This window comes from Mandrillus leucophaeus, unplaced genomic scaffold, assembly GCF_000951045.1.
Source record: "Mandrillus leucophaeus isolate KB7577 unplaced genomic scaffold, Mleu.le_1.0 Scaffold147, whole genome shotgun sequence".
Classification (NCBI taxonomy): Eukaryota; Metazoa; Chordata; class Mammalia; order Primates; family Cercopithecidae; genus Mandrillus; species Mandrillus leucophaeus.
Window position 1 is genome coordinate 4,517,139 of NW_012101443.1, and position 18,555 is coordinate 4,535,693.

Here is an 18,555-nt window from a genome sequence, read left to right on the forward strand (position 1 = left end):
CCGCCGCAGCTCCGGCCCGCAACACCGCCTACTCTCCACGCCTCCCACTCACTCTCGCGAGAGGGCAGCGCGCCTCTCGCGAGAAGAACTCCGCGGCCGAGCCCGCGCAAAAGTGAGTGGGCGTTTAAAAAGGGAAAGAAGGAACAGGAAAAAAAGCCTTCCCACGTGCTCCGGAGCAGCTAGCGGAGCAGCCCCGCTGATCACATGATTTAAAGGGGGCCTCTCCATTGGCCGGGACCCGCTCAGCCTTGGGAGCTTTAAATTCGAGGGCGACCTACGAACCTGCGGCGGACGTCTTGCGTGCTTCCTGGTCCGTTGCCTTGGAAACGGCTTAACCCTTTCCTCTGGCAAGTCCCCGGGCCTTGGCTTGCTCCGCAGATTTGGTTTCAGGCTCTGCCTCTTTTCCGTCGACCCCTTAGTCTTACAGCCTGGGGCCAGCTGGGCTCCTTCTTCGCCACAAGGCTAGTTTTGCTTTCTTCCGAAGCCCCGGGCCCTTCCCAAAGTGGCAGCCCCACCAGATCCGAAGGCCCAAGGAAGGCTCATCCTTTCTGATGACTCCACCCCTTTTCCCAGCATCTCCAGGGAGGACCACTCACAGCGCACAGGGCAACCGGCCCTATCCCAGCCGAGAAGTAGCACCCAGGGTTCTCAGGGCCCTAGTGCTCACCCTGATGTCTTTACATGGTATGGAAATCGGAAACTAAAGCTTTGGTCGCTGGGAATCCTAACCAGAGATGAAAAGCTGTTGTGCTGATTATTTTCACCTAAAATCCGAAGGGCCAGTATTGCCCTGTCTCCTTAAGGGCATCTGTTCCTCAAGAGTGGAAACACCTGGCAATAAGAAAGACATTTTTGAGTGTATCCTCATTATGAGTTAAGTTTTGCCCTGTTGAGAGGAGAGGGTCAGGGAAGAAAGGGTGCAATTCATTTGTTCATTTCTTCATTCAACAAACACTGCTCCAGGCTTTGTCCATTGAACATCATGTCCATTGAACAATGATGAAGATAAGTAGTGTAGATTCTAGGGAACTTATCTGAGGATGAAAAGAAAACAAAATATCTGTTGGTTTTAAGCTGTATGTAAAGAAGTTACAGTAAGTGACGTGATGGTGATTGAGTGGCTAGTAAAGGGGCTGCCCTTTTGAGGAGGAGACATTTTAGCAGCGATTTGAATAACAGTCATGCAAAAATCAGAGCGTACAGCATTCCAGGAAAAGGATAACACTAATTCAAAGGCCCTAAGTAAGGACCTGTTCTAGTGCATTTGAGGGAAGAATAAATGAGAAAGTAAACTTTATTGAGCCTGGAGATGGAAACTGTAAGAGTTAAAGAAAGAAACAGAAAAGGCAGCTTAACAGAGACAGGTTTATTTTGGAGAATAAACCTGAGAGGGTCTTCTGGCCAATTTCAGTCAGTAGTGTTCTCTCTTACAGACTAAAGGTATTTAGCGGTTGAGGGAGGGAGAGCATATTGCAGGCTTGGAATGTTTCTGGGTGGAGGAGGGTTTTATTGCTGAGGGTTTAATGTCTCTGGTTGGAGGGGAGGCATATTTCTGATCAGAGGGGGGTTTATCTCAGGGTTGGAATATTTCTCATCAGAGGTGTCATTTGTGGTTTATGGTCATGCTGACATTAGCCATTAGGCTGATGTTTCTGGGGCTGGATTTAGGCAGTTTTTAATCAAGGGGAACTTAAAATGGTGGTGCTTGTCCAAGATGGAGATGCTCTTGCTGAGTCAGAAACTAGCATGGATCAGATCCTGTAAGGCTTTGTTAGCCAAGAAAGGAATTGAAAGTTTATTCTAAATGCAATAGAAGGTATTAGAAAGTTTTTAATAGGGGAGAGACACCCAGAGTTTACTTTAAAAAAAAAAAAAAGTCTCTTCCTTGAAAATAATGGGTCTTAAAGAGGCCAAAGCAGAAACAAAGATTAGGAGATTTATAGGCCAGGTGGGAGACAGTCATGAAATTTAATTTCCAATGATCTTAACATTTCTAAACTTCATTAGGTCAGAGTCCTGATGCTGTTTCTGCCTTTGTTGAAACACGTGGATTGCTCCTAATTACTAGGAAAAATAAAATGGAGAATTTTCTTTTGTAACCTGGGGGAAAAGAAATGGCTGAAAAGGAAGGGCCCATCTTTAATTTTTTTCCCTCCATTACGCTACACTGACAACCACCTCTTCTGTCTATTCTTAAAGTCAGTTCTAAGAAGAGAACAGAAAATGAAATTCTATGCAGATACTTATTCTTTAGTGTAAGATTTGAAAAGATAGAAGTTGAAAGCTCAGAAATGAAGAGGATGTTTCACCAAAAGAAATGAATCAGGAGACGAGTTCCAACACGAAGCTCTGTTATTACGGATACAACCAAATCAAGGTTCCTTATCACCACTGAGTCTCAGCTTCCTCATACATAAAACAAAGCAATTTAACTAGCCTACACCTAAAGTGGTTAAGCCTGAATTACACTTTAACATGCACACACCAGTAGGACGGAAGCTGGAAAGGGAAATGAAATGATTTTTTATGAAAACCTAACAGAGTCAGCGGCTCAACCCAAATGAAATTAGACACACACGTACACCAGCTGAGGAACTCTGAACTGGTTGATACGGATACCAGGAATGCTTCCCTAAGAAACCTTGGCCTTCTCAGAGTGTGAAAACGGAAACACTGCCACCTGCTCAACCTCGAATTCCATTTCTCTTAAGCTATTTTGAACCTGTGTAGCATTAAATAAATAATGATTCATATGTTCCTAATCAGAGTTTAAGAACTAGCTAGCAAATAAATTTTCTAAAAGGTCTGAGGCAGTATCCTAAAGTTAAGCTAACACCTTAGTTTTAACGAAAGCAAGATTTCAAGATACATAGGGCTACTTTTTAAAAGGAAAAACACCAAAAAGAGAAAAAGTACTATTTTAACAAAGTAGGATCATTCTTTTAAAATGCTAATGGAGTGCTTTTTGAGTGTTTACAGCCCTCATAATGATTAACTGAAACAGCTGCTTGGTACTGCTAATTTAGATGAACTCTGGGCCCAACTCTCCCCATCGAACATGTATTAACAGAGCCAGAAATAAATCCTCCCAACTTCCCCTAGCGAGACAGTCATTGTGGTCTCTTGTGCTAGCTACAGTTATTTGCAGTACAATTAATACAAAGTGAGAAAAAAATTAGGATTGAGATCCAGTTCTGCTGTGTCCCCAGTTCCTGTATTCTTTTTAAAACTGTGTTTTTTTGTTTTTTTGTTTTTTAGCAGTTTTACTGAGATGTAATCCATTTACCATACAATTCAGTGCTTCTGGTAGATTTACAGTTGTGCAACTATCATCAAAATCTAATTTTAGAAGTTTTGTTCCTCCCTGAAAGAAACTCACGTACTCAGTAGCAGCCAGTCAACTTTATGTCTCTAACGACTTGCGTATTCTGAAGCTGGAAACTAGCATTCTAAGCAAACTATCACAAGGACAGAAAACCAAACACCGCGTGTTCTCACTCATAGGTGGGCGTTGAACAACGAGAATGCATGGACACAGGGCGGGGAGCATCACACACCGGGGCCTGTTAGGGGTTGGGGGACTGGGGGAGGGATAGCATTAGGAGGAATACCTCATGTAAATGACAAGTTGATGGGTGCAGCAAACCAACATGGCACATGTATACCTATGTAACAAACCTGCACGTTGTGCACATGTACCTGGACAGTTCATATAAATGGAGTCATACAATGCACGGTCTCTTGTGTCTCACTTCGTTCATTTAGCATGTGTCAAAGGATCATCCATGTTGAAGCATGTATCAGTACTTCATTTATTTTTCTTGCTGAATAACAATTCCACTCTATGTATATAGCACAGTTTATTGGCCAACTTACCAGTTGACAGATATTTCAGTTGTTTCTACTTTTTGGCTATTATGAATAATACTGCCTTGAATATTCCTATACAAATTTTGTGTGGATGTTGTTGATTCTTTTTAATACTCGAAAAAATAAAAGACATTCTATTTATACCATTTACAGAGTCCATATTTCTCCTCCTAGCACCGTTTCTTTGCTTCCAGGATTTGTCTTTTTTGCCTGCTGGTTGAAGTATGTGCACTCTGACTCCAGAGGGCCGCCATTTCTACTGCGTCTGACCATGCCACTCCCCTGCTTACAACCCTTCAGTGGCTTCTCATGGTTTTCCTCATAATCTGCTTTTCTCCTTTGCTGTCATATCATTCTCCCTTTCAGACTGTCCCCTTTTCAGTTCCTCAAAAAAGGACCAGACCCTGCCTGCCTGATCACCTTCCACAGGCTGTTTCTTCAGGATCCAGTATTCTTTCTCCGTCCATCCGTGTTAACGTCTGAATGTCCAAGAATCCTTCAGCTTTCAACTCTACTGTCACTTCCTCAGAAACTTTCGTCCTAACACCCCAGACTAAGTAAATTCCCCTTTATTTGGGACTCCCTGCTTTTTCTTCAACGCATTTATCAACTTATAACAATTTGTATTTGTGTGCTTACCTGGTTAATGTCTGTCTCCCTCCACTAAACTGTAGGATCCATGAGCAAGGGCTGTTTCTGTTTTTGCTTAGGAGTTCCTAAGGCACATAGTAGGTACTCAATAACTACTCAAAAAAAGGGAAGGGAGGAAGGAGGCTGTCTTACCAGACTATTCTTTGTTCTCTTTAATTTGTATTGCCAGGAGTCCTCAGTAAAATCTTGATAAATGTTATAAGCCAAATCTATGCTATATTAAGGGAAATGAATGTCAAGGCATGTCCCATGCTTGGGATGGTGCAGCAGGGGGAAAACAGGTGTCCCCTGCTAATGCTCCTCACAGAAACAGGGTGGGGAGAGGAGAGACCAGTGGTGTACAAAGGAGCCAGGGCAGCAGGGTGACAAGTCGGGAAACACAGCCTGTGTCCAAGGGCACCCAAGAGGGTGTCTGGGAACCACTCATGTGTCTCCTAGGGACATTTTAGTGGGCTAATTTCCAGCAAATTGATGTTGTCTCCTCCACTGTAATTTTGTAAGTTAATGGAAATATTTCTTTCATTTTTAGACATACTGTAATAGAAACAAGACATTTGGGTTATAGGCACATGAAAGAATTGTGACCCAGCAAGGTTGAATGATTTGTTCTAGATCACATGGGGCACTAAATGGAATAGTTCAGACTAAAATTAGCTAGTTCGGTCTGGTCCTACCTTTCAACAAAACTAAGCCTAATAACACAAAGCTAGCCTCTCAGCTTAATACCCTTGGTGACCTTCTGACTACAAAGGCAGGCTTCATCTTTCCCCCAGAGCTTTGGAGCTTTACAGTAGCAGCCTCTGACAGCCAAGAGCAGATTCCATGTCGCTTCCTGTTTGAAAACTTGAGTCTCCCTTTGGCCCACTTGCTGAATTCCTGCCTGAGTGATATTTCCTGCCTGAGTGATGGTCCCAGCTGGTGGCTCACTTGTAAAAGTGAGATATCAAGTCCTTCTTTTCTACATTGTTCAGTTTTGGGATTTTGTTTTTTATGATTATGAATTAATACACACGTTATATAGAACATTAGAAAATACAAGAAAAAATAATGGAGCAGACCAGTTATCTGGTGGTTGCTTTACATGTATTATTTAACTTACTATTATTTTGTGTTTGCATTTGGAAGCAGAGTCTCTGTCACCCAAACTGTAGTGCAGTGATCATAGCTCAGTGTAGTCTTGAGCTCCTAGGCTCAAGTGATCCTCCCCACTTACCTCCAGAGTAGCTAGGACTACAGGTGTGAGCCACAGCATCTGGCTATTTTTTTTAATTTTTTGTAGAAACAGAGTCTTGCTATGTTGCCCAGGCTGGCCTTGAACTCCTGGGCTCAAGCCTCCCAAAGAGCTGGGATTATAGGCGGGAGAAACTGCATCTGGCCAAATTTATTAATACTTAATAAATCAGTGTACTAATAAAACATTCTGAAAGGGGAAAATGTGGAACTTATAGTTTCATCAGCCATTTAAATACGTAAAGGTGCTTTTTAAGTTCAAGAGGTGAAATACCTCTTTCAAGCCTTTGGTTTGAATGCATGTATATTATATTGCAGTATACTATGTAGTTTATAACATACATACTGTCAAGCTTAATGAGATTCAGAAAATATGATTCAGTATAGAGTTTATTTGAGCATAAAGCTTGAGGATGACAACCTGGGAACAGCAGTTCCAGATGAATGGGGTCAGCATTCCGAAGTGGAGAAGTTAAGGTTTCACTTACGTAGGCTCAGAGAGAGAAATTTTAGCAGGATTATCACATTTTCCACAGGAGAACAGTGTGTTGCAACAATTTGGTTGTAGATTGCTACATTCCAAGGAAGATGACTTTATTACTCTGTGAGGAGGAGTGATCTGAGAGGGTCTTATATCTGGTGCCTTTTGATCTTACTAATTATTTACAGAAAAATAAAGAGCAGAAGTTGCAGCTGCATACCATGTGACTCAGGCTGCAGAGCCATGTTCTTCTCAAGGCACAGAATAATGTAAAGTTCCAACTGCTTTAAGTTTAAATGATTTAATTTCACAGCACTTACCTAAGTCTTTTGTAGCAAGTGTCTTTATAAGGATAGAGACACATCTTAACCACTGTTAAAATGATACCTAGTGATATTTTAATACACAGTGGCACTCATTAAATGCTCAATTCTAAAATCATAGAATCCTAACTATACTAGTAATATAGTACATATATATAGTACAAATGATATAGTAAATATAGTACAAATGATAATTCAGAACTGCGACTCCAATTTGATTTTGAACAGCAAAATCAATCTGAGTGCTATTACATGTTATACTCAAATATGATTCTTCTGACTTAAATCATAGTCATAGCTAACTACTGAGTTATAGTACTTCTAATATGTAAAAAACAGATGTACATTCTTTAAGAGAATGTAATATATAATTGTCTGAAGTTCAAAAACAAGTAATTATGCCTAAATGTAACTACTTGATAAGATAAAAGAGTTTCTTTAAATATCATTGCTCTGCTGATTTTAAATGACTGGTTTATAGTTAAATTAGAAGTGCAAGGTGTTATGAAAAGCTTATGTTACAGACATTACAAGTTCAAAGAAGCATGAATGTTATCAAGCATTTCAAAAGCATTTAGCATAAGTAAATAACAAATAGTTTAATTTGCCACATATAATTTATACACAACTTTTTAAAAATGTCTTTTGCAAAAAGTGAGATAGACTTCCTCTTCATGTGAGCCAATAGCATACATGCTTACTGCTTTAAAAAAGATATTAGATGACTTCCCCTGGATTATATATCTAAAGGACAAGGTCAGCCTTTGGAATATTGTCCTAACTTTATGACAAGATAAAACAGATCCTAGAACAAGTTATTCCTGGGTCTGTCTGTCCTGTTCCTTAGCTGCTTTGCTTGAAAAATGAAACATTAATTCAAAATGTCGATCAGAGCATCCTTATTCATTAGCTCACTTGAAATTCAACAAAAATATCCTTATGTGGTTAGATCTTTAAAGGAGATAATACTCATGCATATGAAACATGAATATTTTTAATACATACCTACATATGGCACAGAAAGTCATTAAACACTGGGGTAAAAAATCTAGGCTGAAAAGTGGTAGGACTTTTAAGACTCCCAAATGCCTCCTAACCCAGGCTGTAGGAAATCCTTGCTCTATTTGCAATTTTAAGCCACTAAACTATGTTAGAGATATCTAGTCTGTCCCCTGACTAGTTTTGATCCCTATTTATTTTGGATTGCCTAAAGTCATCTTGAACAGATTTTTTCCCCTTCCCCACAATGGAATTTGTGAAATCAGCTAAGCTTCTGCAAGATAGACCAGGATTTCTTGATAACCAATCTTCATGAACATCAAAGTAGCCAACCATTCCTGATTCATTGGTTTACTGGTCTGCAACATTTCATGGTTAGTCCAATCTTCTTCATCGGAAGGATGCAGCTACCAACACATGGCAAATGCAACTTTAGGCTACATGAATGCTAGTGTGATGCTCGAGACAAAAGAGGTGCTAGTCCTACTGTACTCTAACTAGTCAGTATGAACGTGCATTAGCCATAGTGAAATATGACCAGAGGTGAGGAACCTAAGGAATATCTCATATGTGGAATTTATCTTGTTGGTATTTAAACTGAGGAAGGGAAAACTCAGAGGAATATAGTAAACTGAGGTTGAAATGCTAATGTATGAGAACTATCTGAGGCTTCCTCTGTCCTTCCAGAGGAAGAGAACAGATTTTTGTTCAATATGAGGGGGAAAAATAATTACCATTATTTTCAAATAGATGGGTTATCTTTATAAACAATGGGTTTCAAGTTTCTTGGCACTTTTGTAATTTACTTAGAAAATATCCTTTGTAGAGCCCAAATTTATAATTCATAAATTTATATTATAAATTTATAATTTGTCATATTCTACTGTTTATCTCTAAACTGATTTTACAATTCTTCCTGTTTAAGTGTGTCCTTATCTCACATTTGATTGTGCAGGCTACTATCCTTATCAGTTGGTGTAATAATCTCATAATGATTTCGTTATCTTCAAGCAGTATGCCTATAAGCTGACTATAATGGGTATATTAAGATTCCTACAGAGCTCTAACTTAACAGTATAATGGCCTGTAATTTTTCTGTCTTTTTTAGATGGTCAGTAGCTATTCTGAAATTGCAATATAAACTCCTGATGAAAGTAATATCTGCAGTAAAATAAGGTCTGATTAAATATCATACTAATTTTCATGTATGGTTTGAGGAAATGGGATTTCTTTTCTGTGAAAGAGAAGCCAACATTTATAAGGTGCTACCTGGGTTTTAGTGTCAAATCCTATGTAAGGATTAGTCTAGTATGTAATCCTATGTAAGGATTAGTCTACATTTTTGTAACTTTTAAAAAATTATCATGAACACTTCTCGATCATTTTACTCTTTATGTAATTCTAAGAATTCTCACCTAAGTTCCAGGGAGGAATATAGTCCTCCATTGAAGTCCACTGAAATGTATACTGTCCTATCTGTTTCTTGGTCATTACTACCTTTCCACATCAGCCTCCACTGAAGTACCGACATTTCTGCCTGGTCTCTAGCTACATGGTCAGTGCCGCTGTCTACTACAGCATCCCCTCATTAAGATATGACTGGACGATGCCATCCGACAAACAGAGAGCCCTCTCTACAGAAATGATGCTTGATTCTTAGATACCATACAGAATCTATATTCCAGCCCCTTCTGCCAGGACATGGCAAATGCTTGCTCTCCTTGTTCTCGGTAATCTCATTTACCACCTCCATTGGGGACTGGGTTTTGTAATACCACATTGTTTTCTCCTATGATCCAGCTTCTATTGGACCTTCTCATTTCTCAGCCAGGAATGGCAATAATATATTAAGAGATTTAGCAAATCCTCTGCTTGCCCTCAGACAGAAGTGTCTTTCAAATGACTTACATGTTACAGAAAATTGTCTTGAATCCTGCCCTCTGTTCATTCATTCATTTCGGCCAACATAAGGTTCTACTTTCCTTGACTCATGCCTTCTAACAACTCTAGGTCAAAAAATGAAAGTAGTGGAATACAATGATGTACAAAATATACACAAGAACAAACACCTACTGGGAAAAGTCAAAGGTTTTCTGTGATCCCTGCCTAACATTCGGTTCCCCTGGGCCACCTTGATAATGGATTTCCTCACTAAGCTCCCTTCCTCTCAGTAATATAATACCACTTTCAGAGCTGTTCCAAGAACCAGTGGCTCACTTCCATCTATGCCAGGGAACCCCCAGAGGAGTCACTTGGATAGTAATATTGGTTCACAAAACCATGAACAAAATTGCTGTGGTCTGAGGACCCTTCTGTATTTCTAGTTAGGGTGATTTTACATTCTATTTTGACTGTTACAATCACAGTTGCTGCCCGTTGTTGGTGCCTCTTTTATTTTTCAAAAATATCTCAGTTTAGAAAAGAAAGTATTCAGATACCCTGTTTATATCCTGCCTTAGGCAGAACCTCTTCTCTACCTGTCAATTAAAATGGACCTGTCCTGGGATACGACCCCCAGACTACTAGCTGGACAGAAATAATCAGCCAACCCCTAAAGTTATAATATATTTTGAAAGTGGAGTCATAATTTGGGAAAAGAAATCAGACTGCAGAACCAAGGGAAAGCAAAAAGAAAAGGCAGATAAGTTGTAAGTCTGCCTGTCTTCATGGTCCAGGACACATAGCCCTCTTGCACGTTTAACTCACAATCTTCCTGTGCCCAGCTATCACCAGACCCTTGGCTGATAGAAAAATGCAGATTAGCTCACTGAAACCTTAGTGTTATCAGCACTGCACAAAGCCCTCTTCACATAACAGAAGCACCATCCTATAAAATCTCCAGCAGGCCTTTGCCTTTGTCTCCTTGCAGTCAGCTCGTCTCTTGCTTACCTGCCCATTACTTCCTTGAAATATACTTTCATACTTTCTCTAATAAATCTGCCTTTCTTTACTTACAATTGTCTTGGTATATTAGTCCATTTTCACACTGCTGATAAAGACATGCTCAAGACTGGGAAGGAAAAGGGGTTTAATGGATTTACAGTTCCACATGGCTGGGAAGATCTCACAATCATGGTGGAAGGCAAGGAGGAACAAGTCACATCTTACATGGATGGCGGCAGGCAAAGAGAGAGAATTTGTGCAGGGCAATTCCCATTTTTAAAACCATCAGATCTCGTGAGACTTATTATTGTCATGAGAACAGCATGGGAAAGACCCACCCGCATGATTCAAACATCTCCCACTGAGTCACTCCTACAACACGTGGGAATTATGGGAGCTACAAGATGAGATTTGGGTGAGGACACAGAGCCAACCCATATCACGTGGTAAATTCTTATTACCATTTACACAACATCAACCTCAGATGGTCACTATCTGCAACATTCAGTGCCACCCTTTCCACTACCAAGATAACTAATTGATCGTTTCTTCTTCCTGTCAGCTAACTTGCTTATTTAAATGTCATCCACTCTTTTCTCAGAACACAAAATGTGCATTAACTACATTTTCTAACCAAGGTACTTCTTGGGCCTACTTGTGTTTGCAGCTGTAGAATATGTTGAAGAATTCTAAGCCACCAAGAATAACTGACAAGCTTTCTCAAGGATGTTAAGACCTTCCAATGATATGTCAACAGTGGCACCCAGGGACAACCCTAAAGGAATGTTGTTAGTCTCAGTGACATTTTGGTAATTTCTCTATACATAACTCTTAACAAATCTACATGTTACTGTTCTCATCTCCTCATCATGACCATTGTGTATGTAACACATAATTACAACTCCTAATGCTTTCAAATTTCAGAGTGTACTTCATTAGTCCCTCCTTCATCCTGCCAAATTCAACTCCTATTCTTCATACTTTACCTTTGGGAATATGTAGTTTATGTCACCTCAGACTCTCGCTCCACTGGAAATAAATCCAATACTTTAACAAATGGAATACAATTTAAAAAAACCAAATACTGAGAGCCTGCCGCCTCATCTCTGCCTGCCATTGGGATCTTTGGCCACTGCCCTACAGGGAAGATGCAGAGACCCACAGTGCTGGGATTTCTACTGCCATTTGGTCCCTAGAAAACTCATTAGTCCAGTTGGAGGGGGTAGCATCACCTCCTGTCCCAAGGATCTGACTCTTCTTGAGAATTCTTGAAAAGACATTTGTCAGGAAGCCTACATGGGACACATTTCCCTAGTCTCTGACTCTGTCCATACACACTACTCCTGTTTTACACATTATCTTTGGTTCTTCATAACCAACTTGAGCAATGTGCCACTTGAAGGCAGGTAGTGACTGTGCCTTATTGACTCCCAAGGGTCTGTCACAAAATCAAATAATTGTTATCAATTGTTATCAACAGGCACATTTCTGCTGTTCCACAATATCTTTTAATTGTTTCTTTTTATATGGTTTCTTGAGGCTTGGCCTGAGGAATGGGGACAAAATAGCAGTGAAAGTCTGGCTTGGAGTCAGTAGCCTTGAAAACAATGGGGTGCTTAGGTTGGGTACGATCCAGTTACTAAAGAGTCTAAATCAAGCATGAGCTGTGGTCTCTAATAGGGAAATAAATGGAGGGGTCCCAGAAACAAGCAAGAAGCCAAGCTAGCATAGAACCAGAGGAAATCTTCAGATAGCAGGAGGGCCAAGCTGTTCAAAGTAGAACTATTCAGGTAACCTAAGACAAAAGAATTGCTAAGAGGTGTTGCATTTTATAAGGCAAGTAGCTTGGGGACATGACTTCCTGTGTGCTCACTTGAAAGACTCAGGAGGCCACTATCATCTCCAAAACAGAGGGTTATAGTTCCAAGAAATACTTTATCTCTAGGTCTGAGTGAGGAAAGGTGATGAAAGACAGCTGTGTCCTAACAAATTTTCTATTTCAAGAGCCTGGATCTCCAGCACTTAATTTGATCAGTCTGACACAGGTTAGGAAGGAAATAAGGAAGCTTAGCAAGTGCTGAAAGCTGTAAATTTTCATCTTGGCTTAGGCCCTCTATTACATTCATCTACTAGATTGGAACAGGTTTTAGGCAAGAGAGCTAGGTGGAAATTCAGTCTGGAGCTCAGAGTTCCATGTTCCAGAGACAGTTCATGAATGCACCAGGTGTCAAAGGACGCAACACCAAGTATAAGAGATGATCCAAAAAGCTAACAAAATAAAGCATCAGAGAATCAGGAGATACTCAGAAATCCAGCCTGACAATGGTCAGGCACTAAGAAAGTTTATCAACAAATAAAATGGCCTCTATCCATGTGGGTGTGGGAGCAGGACACCACAGGGGACAGGGATGGCCAGGGCAAATACTCGGTATATATACTACTGTTGCAGAATTTTTGCCCCTTAGTTCAGCTAAATCCGGGTTCTTATCTCACAACCAGGAAAACTTAGGCATGCAGACACATTGAAGGGTGGAGAATGGAATTTATTGGGTGAAAAGGAAAGAAGAAAAAAAACTCTCAGCAAAGTGAGAGGGGTTCCTGCCAACGGCTCCCATCTCACAGATTGAATACCAGGCCACCGCAAACGAGCTGAAGAGCCCAGGCTCCTCTGCCTTGCACAAGGCAGTAACTTCTCAGTGGCTCTACCCCATTCTTCCAATGGCAGGTGGGCTGCAGATTCTCCAGGGATTCTCCCTCTTACCTGCTTCGTGCATCTATCAACACCAGTGACCAGTACTCAGTCAACTCCTTAGTTACCAAGGACCTCAGGTTCAATGAAAAGAGAGGACTCAAGTCTGATGAATTAGGAAACCATGTTTTCAGAATGGAGGCATAAGATTAAAGCTAGAGGCAACAGTAGGATATTTTGTGTATTCGAAAAGGTTTTGAGCCTAGAACCTGGCTCAGGTTGTTCTGCAGGGAGAAAATGAAGGCAGAGGTCGGAACTAGTTAGGATATTGTTTTAAATTATAAAATATTTAAAATAAATGGAAAATAGGCCAGGGGTGGTGGCTTACGCTTGTAATCCCAACACTTTGGGAGGCCAAGGCAGGTGGATCACCTGAGGTCAGGAGTTTGAGACCAGCCTGACCGACATGGTAAAACCCCGTATCTACTAAAAATACAAAAATTAGCCAAGCTTCTTGGCATGTGCCTGTAATCCCAGCTACCTGGGAGGCTGAGGCAGGAGAATCGCTTGAACCCAGGAGGTGGAAGCTGCAATGAGCCAAGATCACACCACTGCACTCCAGCCCGGGTCACAGAGACTCCATCTCAAATAAATAAATAAATAAATAAATAAATCAGGTGTTTTATTTTAAGAAGTAAACCATTCCAGGGAGAGCTAAAGCCCCTTTCTCAGAGTCCCTTTTCTCTTCCTTTCTCTTCATAGGAACCCACCATCCTGAAATTGATGCATATCATTACCATGAGTGTTTTTATACTTTTACTACATGTATATGGATCCATAAACAAGACATACTGTTGTTTGAGTGTTTACAATTTTTACACAAATGGTATTATGTAGAATATAGTTTTGCAGCCTGCTTATTTTTTCACTCAATATTATTCTTGGGATTTATTCATACTGATTGGTCATGTTGATTTCATTCACTTAGTTGAATTAGTAAATGAGTTTATTCATTCTCCTATTGTTCAGTGCCTCTTGTATTCATTAAAACAATCTTACAATAAGCATTCTTGCAAGTACCTCTTTGTGCCCATATATATGTACTAGTAGCAGGATTGCTGCGTCACGAACCAGACGCATCTTCAACTTATTAGATATTACAAAATAGGTCTCCAGGTAGTTGTACTGATTTAAACTCCTAACTACAGTGCGTACAAATTCCCATTTCTACTCATCCCTTCCAAAATTACACAGTTTTGCCAGTCCAACTGACCTAAAATGATATCTCATTTCCCTGCATTTCTCTGACTGCTAGTACTACTGAACATATTGTTTGATGTTTATCGATTCCTAAATTTCTTTTCTGGGAATTCCCTGTTCATACAATTGTCCATTTTTCAAAGGGATTATTTGATTTTCTAAAAATGTATTTGTATGAATATATACAGATAGCAAAGTGGCACACAAAAAGGATGCTCAATATCATTAGTCATTCAGGAAACGCAAAATAAAACCATGTGAGATGCCGCCACTCTCCTATTAGAGCTGCCATAAAAATGACAATACCAAGTGTTGGCTAGAATGGGAGCAATGAAAACAAATACACATACATCAATGGTGGTCATGAAAACGGCACAGTCACTTTGGAAAATAGTTTGGCAGTTTCTACCTCCCATATGACCCAGCAGTCCTGTGGTGTTTTCCTGAAAGGAAAATACATGTTCATACAAAAATGTACACAGATTTTTATTGTGGTTTTATTTGTAATCACGCCAAACTGGGAACATTCCAGTGTCTTTCACCTGGTGAATGGATAAACAAACTGGTATATCCATATAATGGAATGCAACTTAGCAACAAAGAGGAAAAACTATAGATAGAATCAATATTTGTATGTTAAGTTAAAGAAGCCAGACTATAAAAGCCACATTATATGTGATTCCATTTAAATGACATTTTGAAAAGGCAAAAACGCAGGAATAGAAAATAGATCAGTGATTGCCAAGGGCTGAGGTGTGAGAGGGACTGATCACCTAGAGGCCCTACAGACCTTTCTGTAAGATAAAACAAATGTTATATGCATTAATTATAGTGATGGTTGCAAAATTGAATGCATGTATTTAAAATGCATACAGCTGTTGTAAAAAGGATGCGTTTTCTTGCTTGTAAATTACACCTCAATCAGCCTGACTTAAAACATAAAGTAAGTGGTTTAGGAGCTATGTATGCATGTTGGATGCTAATCCTTGATGGCTTGTATGTTTAAAAAAATTTTTGCAGTCCACGGCCTGTCTTTTTAACTTGTATGTGTTGTTTATTATTGAATAAAGCTTTTGTATTTTTATAAGTCAGATTTACCAGTTTTTTAAAATTTTGTACACGTTTATTTTCATTACAAGTTTATTTATATCATTTTGGACTCAGCATGTCCTTAGTTTTTACTCATTCATCAAACTGTTCTGCTGTGAGATAGCCAAGCTCAATAGCAGTTTCCTTTAAGGTTGATCCATTTTTGTGTGCTGTCTTAGCAATCTTTGCTGCCTTGTCATACCCTATATGAGGATTGAGAGCTGTCACCAACATTTGAGACTCATTCATCAGCTTGTTGATCCTTTCTGTACTGGCCTGGATTCCCACCACGCAGTTTTCTGTAAAGGAAACTGAAGCATCCCCCAGCAGCCTGGCTGAGTGTAACACATTTTAAATCATCATTGGCTTGAAAACATTCAACTCAAAATGTCCATTGCTGCCTCCAACTGTTACAGCAACACGATTCCCCATGACTTGGGCTGCAACCACGGTCATTGCTTCACACTGAGTAGGGTTCACCTTGCCTGGCATGATACTACTTCCTGGTTCATTTTCAGGCATGATCAGTTCTCCCAGACCTGACCGAGGACCAGAATCCAGAAAACGAATATTATTTGCTATCGTCATCAGACTGCAGGCAGTAGTGTTCATGAATCCACTGAGCTCAACCAGAGCGTCATGAGCAGCCAGAACTTCAAATTTATTTGGAGCAGTGACAAAAGGCAAGCCTGTACGTGCAGTCACTTTTGCAGCAACCTTTTCTGTCAGTCTCTTTTTTAAAGATAAAAATGGGCTGCCCTTTTTATATATTACTTAAAATAACCTTTTCCTAACCCAGTGACAGAGAAAATATTCCCTTATATTTTCTTCTCAGAAGTTTGCAGTTTTGCTTTCCACATGTTATTTATTTATTAGGAACTCATTTAGAATATGGTATGAAGAAGGGACTTAATATTTTTTCTTTTTTCATATGAGCATCTAATTATTCTAACACCATTTGCTGAATAACGTTTTTATTTCTTAATTTTTAACCGTCGACTTTCTTAAAGTCTAAGGAGCATGGCTGACATTGCCCAGATTTTTCTGCCTTCACATTTTGTCCTCTGCAGTAATATAATGACATTTCACAAGCCAAAAACCTTGTTATTTCTATATCTCAGAACATTCAAACAGATTAGGTGCTGTGTTGGAATTCATTGTTTCATTTGCCTTCCGAGAGATAGCACTGACAGCAAATCAAATGTTTATTATATGTTCTCTTTGAAAGTAAAAATTCTAGGAAATAACTAGAACTGAAAGCTCCCCATCTAAGTTGGGTTTTAAAAAAATTCTTATTCAGTTAAAAAAAATCTCCATTCTCATAAAATATGAACAATCTATCAAGTATTCTGCAACCTATATTGAGCATTCATAATGTACAAAAGATTAATACCATGGTTAAAAGATATGTTCCCTAAACAATACTGCACGCTAGATTATTTAGACTACCACAGTCTAATAGAAATATAATGTATGCTGTTATATAATATTACATTTTCTAGTCCTCTCAGTAAAAAAGTTAAAAGAAACATGCAAAAATAATAGATTTTATTTACCCCAATATATACAATATATTTTCATTTTAACAATTAAATCAATACAAAAATTTTTGTCTAGCAGTGTAAGAATCTTTTATTAACAAAAATGCCAAAAATAACATCATTGCTTTTTGTGACTATGAAAGCATCACGTTCATTATTTTAAAATAAGAAATGCATAAAGATGGCAAAATCATTTGAAAATTATCCCTAATTCTATGTAGAAATCATCACAAAACATTTCATTGAACATTCATCTAGAATTTATATTAGTATATACACACATACATACACATATGTATAATTCAAAATAAGATTATAAAGCATATATACTGCCTTAAATTTAGTTTATTACTTAATACGTTCTATTGTTCACATACCAAACACAAGGAAGGTATAACTATATAACTTTCTTTTTTTTGTTTTTGTTTTTTTTTTTTTTAGATGGAGCTTTGCTCTTGTTGCCCAGGCTGGAGTGCAATGGCATGATCTGGGCTCACTGCAACCTCTGCCTCCTGGGTTCAAGCGATTCTCCTGCCTCAGCCTCCTGAGTAGCTGGGATTACAGGCACCCACCACCATGCCTGGCTAATTTTTTTGTATATTTAGTAGAGACAGGGTATCACCATGTTGGCTAGGCTGGTCTTGAACTCCTGACCTCAGGTGATCTGCTTCAGCCTCCCAAAGAGCTGGGATTACAGGCATGAGCCACCAAGCCCGGCCATATAACCATTTTTAAAAGCTGCTTTGTATTCCACGAAATAAATGCATCATGATTTGTATGAACATGGCCCTATTATCTGGCATTTAGATTGTTCTCAGTATTTCACTATCTCATGCCACGTTTGTGATTAGCATACTTATGCATACACTTTGAACATTTCTCTATTTATCTTCAAGGGATAAATTCTAAGAGTGGAATTACTGAGTCTTATTAGGGTGGAAAGATAATTTTAATTTATACTGCCAAATTTTTTTCCCCAAAATTCTACACCAATATACTCTCCAACCAGAAACATCTTAAGAGGGGGGAATAAATTCTGGGCTTTAAGCAATTAATATACTTTTTTTTTTTTTTGGTAACCCATTCCCAATTTTGAGGCTGCCTATGTGAACAATATAACACTATTATGGGGACATTCTTTTTTTCATACTAAGTTGCAAAATCCAATTTTCTAAGTTAGAAAATTCAATGGAGCTACATTTCATATGTTCAATAGCCACATGTAGCCAGTGGCTACCATATTGAACAGTGCAGGTTTGTACCAACCTTCCTTTGTAAATAACTGCAAATGCTGGATAAAAGAAAATGAAGGCAAGAACCTAGAAAGTTAAGCTTATCACAGAATCAGATTTTATCTGAAGGCATTTACCAAAATGGCTAAATTCAAGCATTATTTTTATTATTCCTAGGAGCTTAGGAGAAAGATAGTCAAGCTGGTACCAACTCTAAGTAGGGAATTTCACAGGAAATCTCCCCACTAAGCTAAAACACCAAAGGGCAGCACCCTAAGTGTCTTAGTTCATTTAGGCTGCTATAGCA

At 39.1% G+C, this 18,555-nt stretch overlaps 1 protein-coding gene across 1 annotated transcript in view; it reads right to left on the reverse strand.

The window, feature by feature from the left end:
- The window catches only part of AKAP11 (A kinase (PRKA) anchor protein 11), a 47,989-nt gene extending 47,419 nt beyond the window's left edge, over positions 1–570 (reverse strand). Inside the window, exon 1 of the mRNA XM_011974634.1 lies at positions 283–570. The gene's annotated coding sequence lies outside the window, so the exon portion shown is untranslated. The remainder of the gene's footprint in view (positions 1–282) is intronic.
- Between the last annotated feature and the right edge of the window lie 17,985 nt (positions 571–18,555).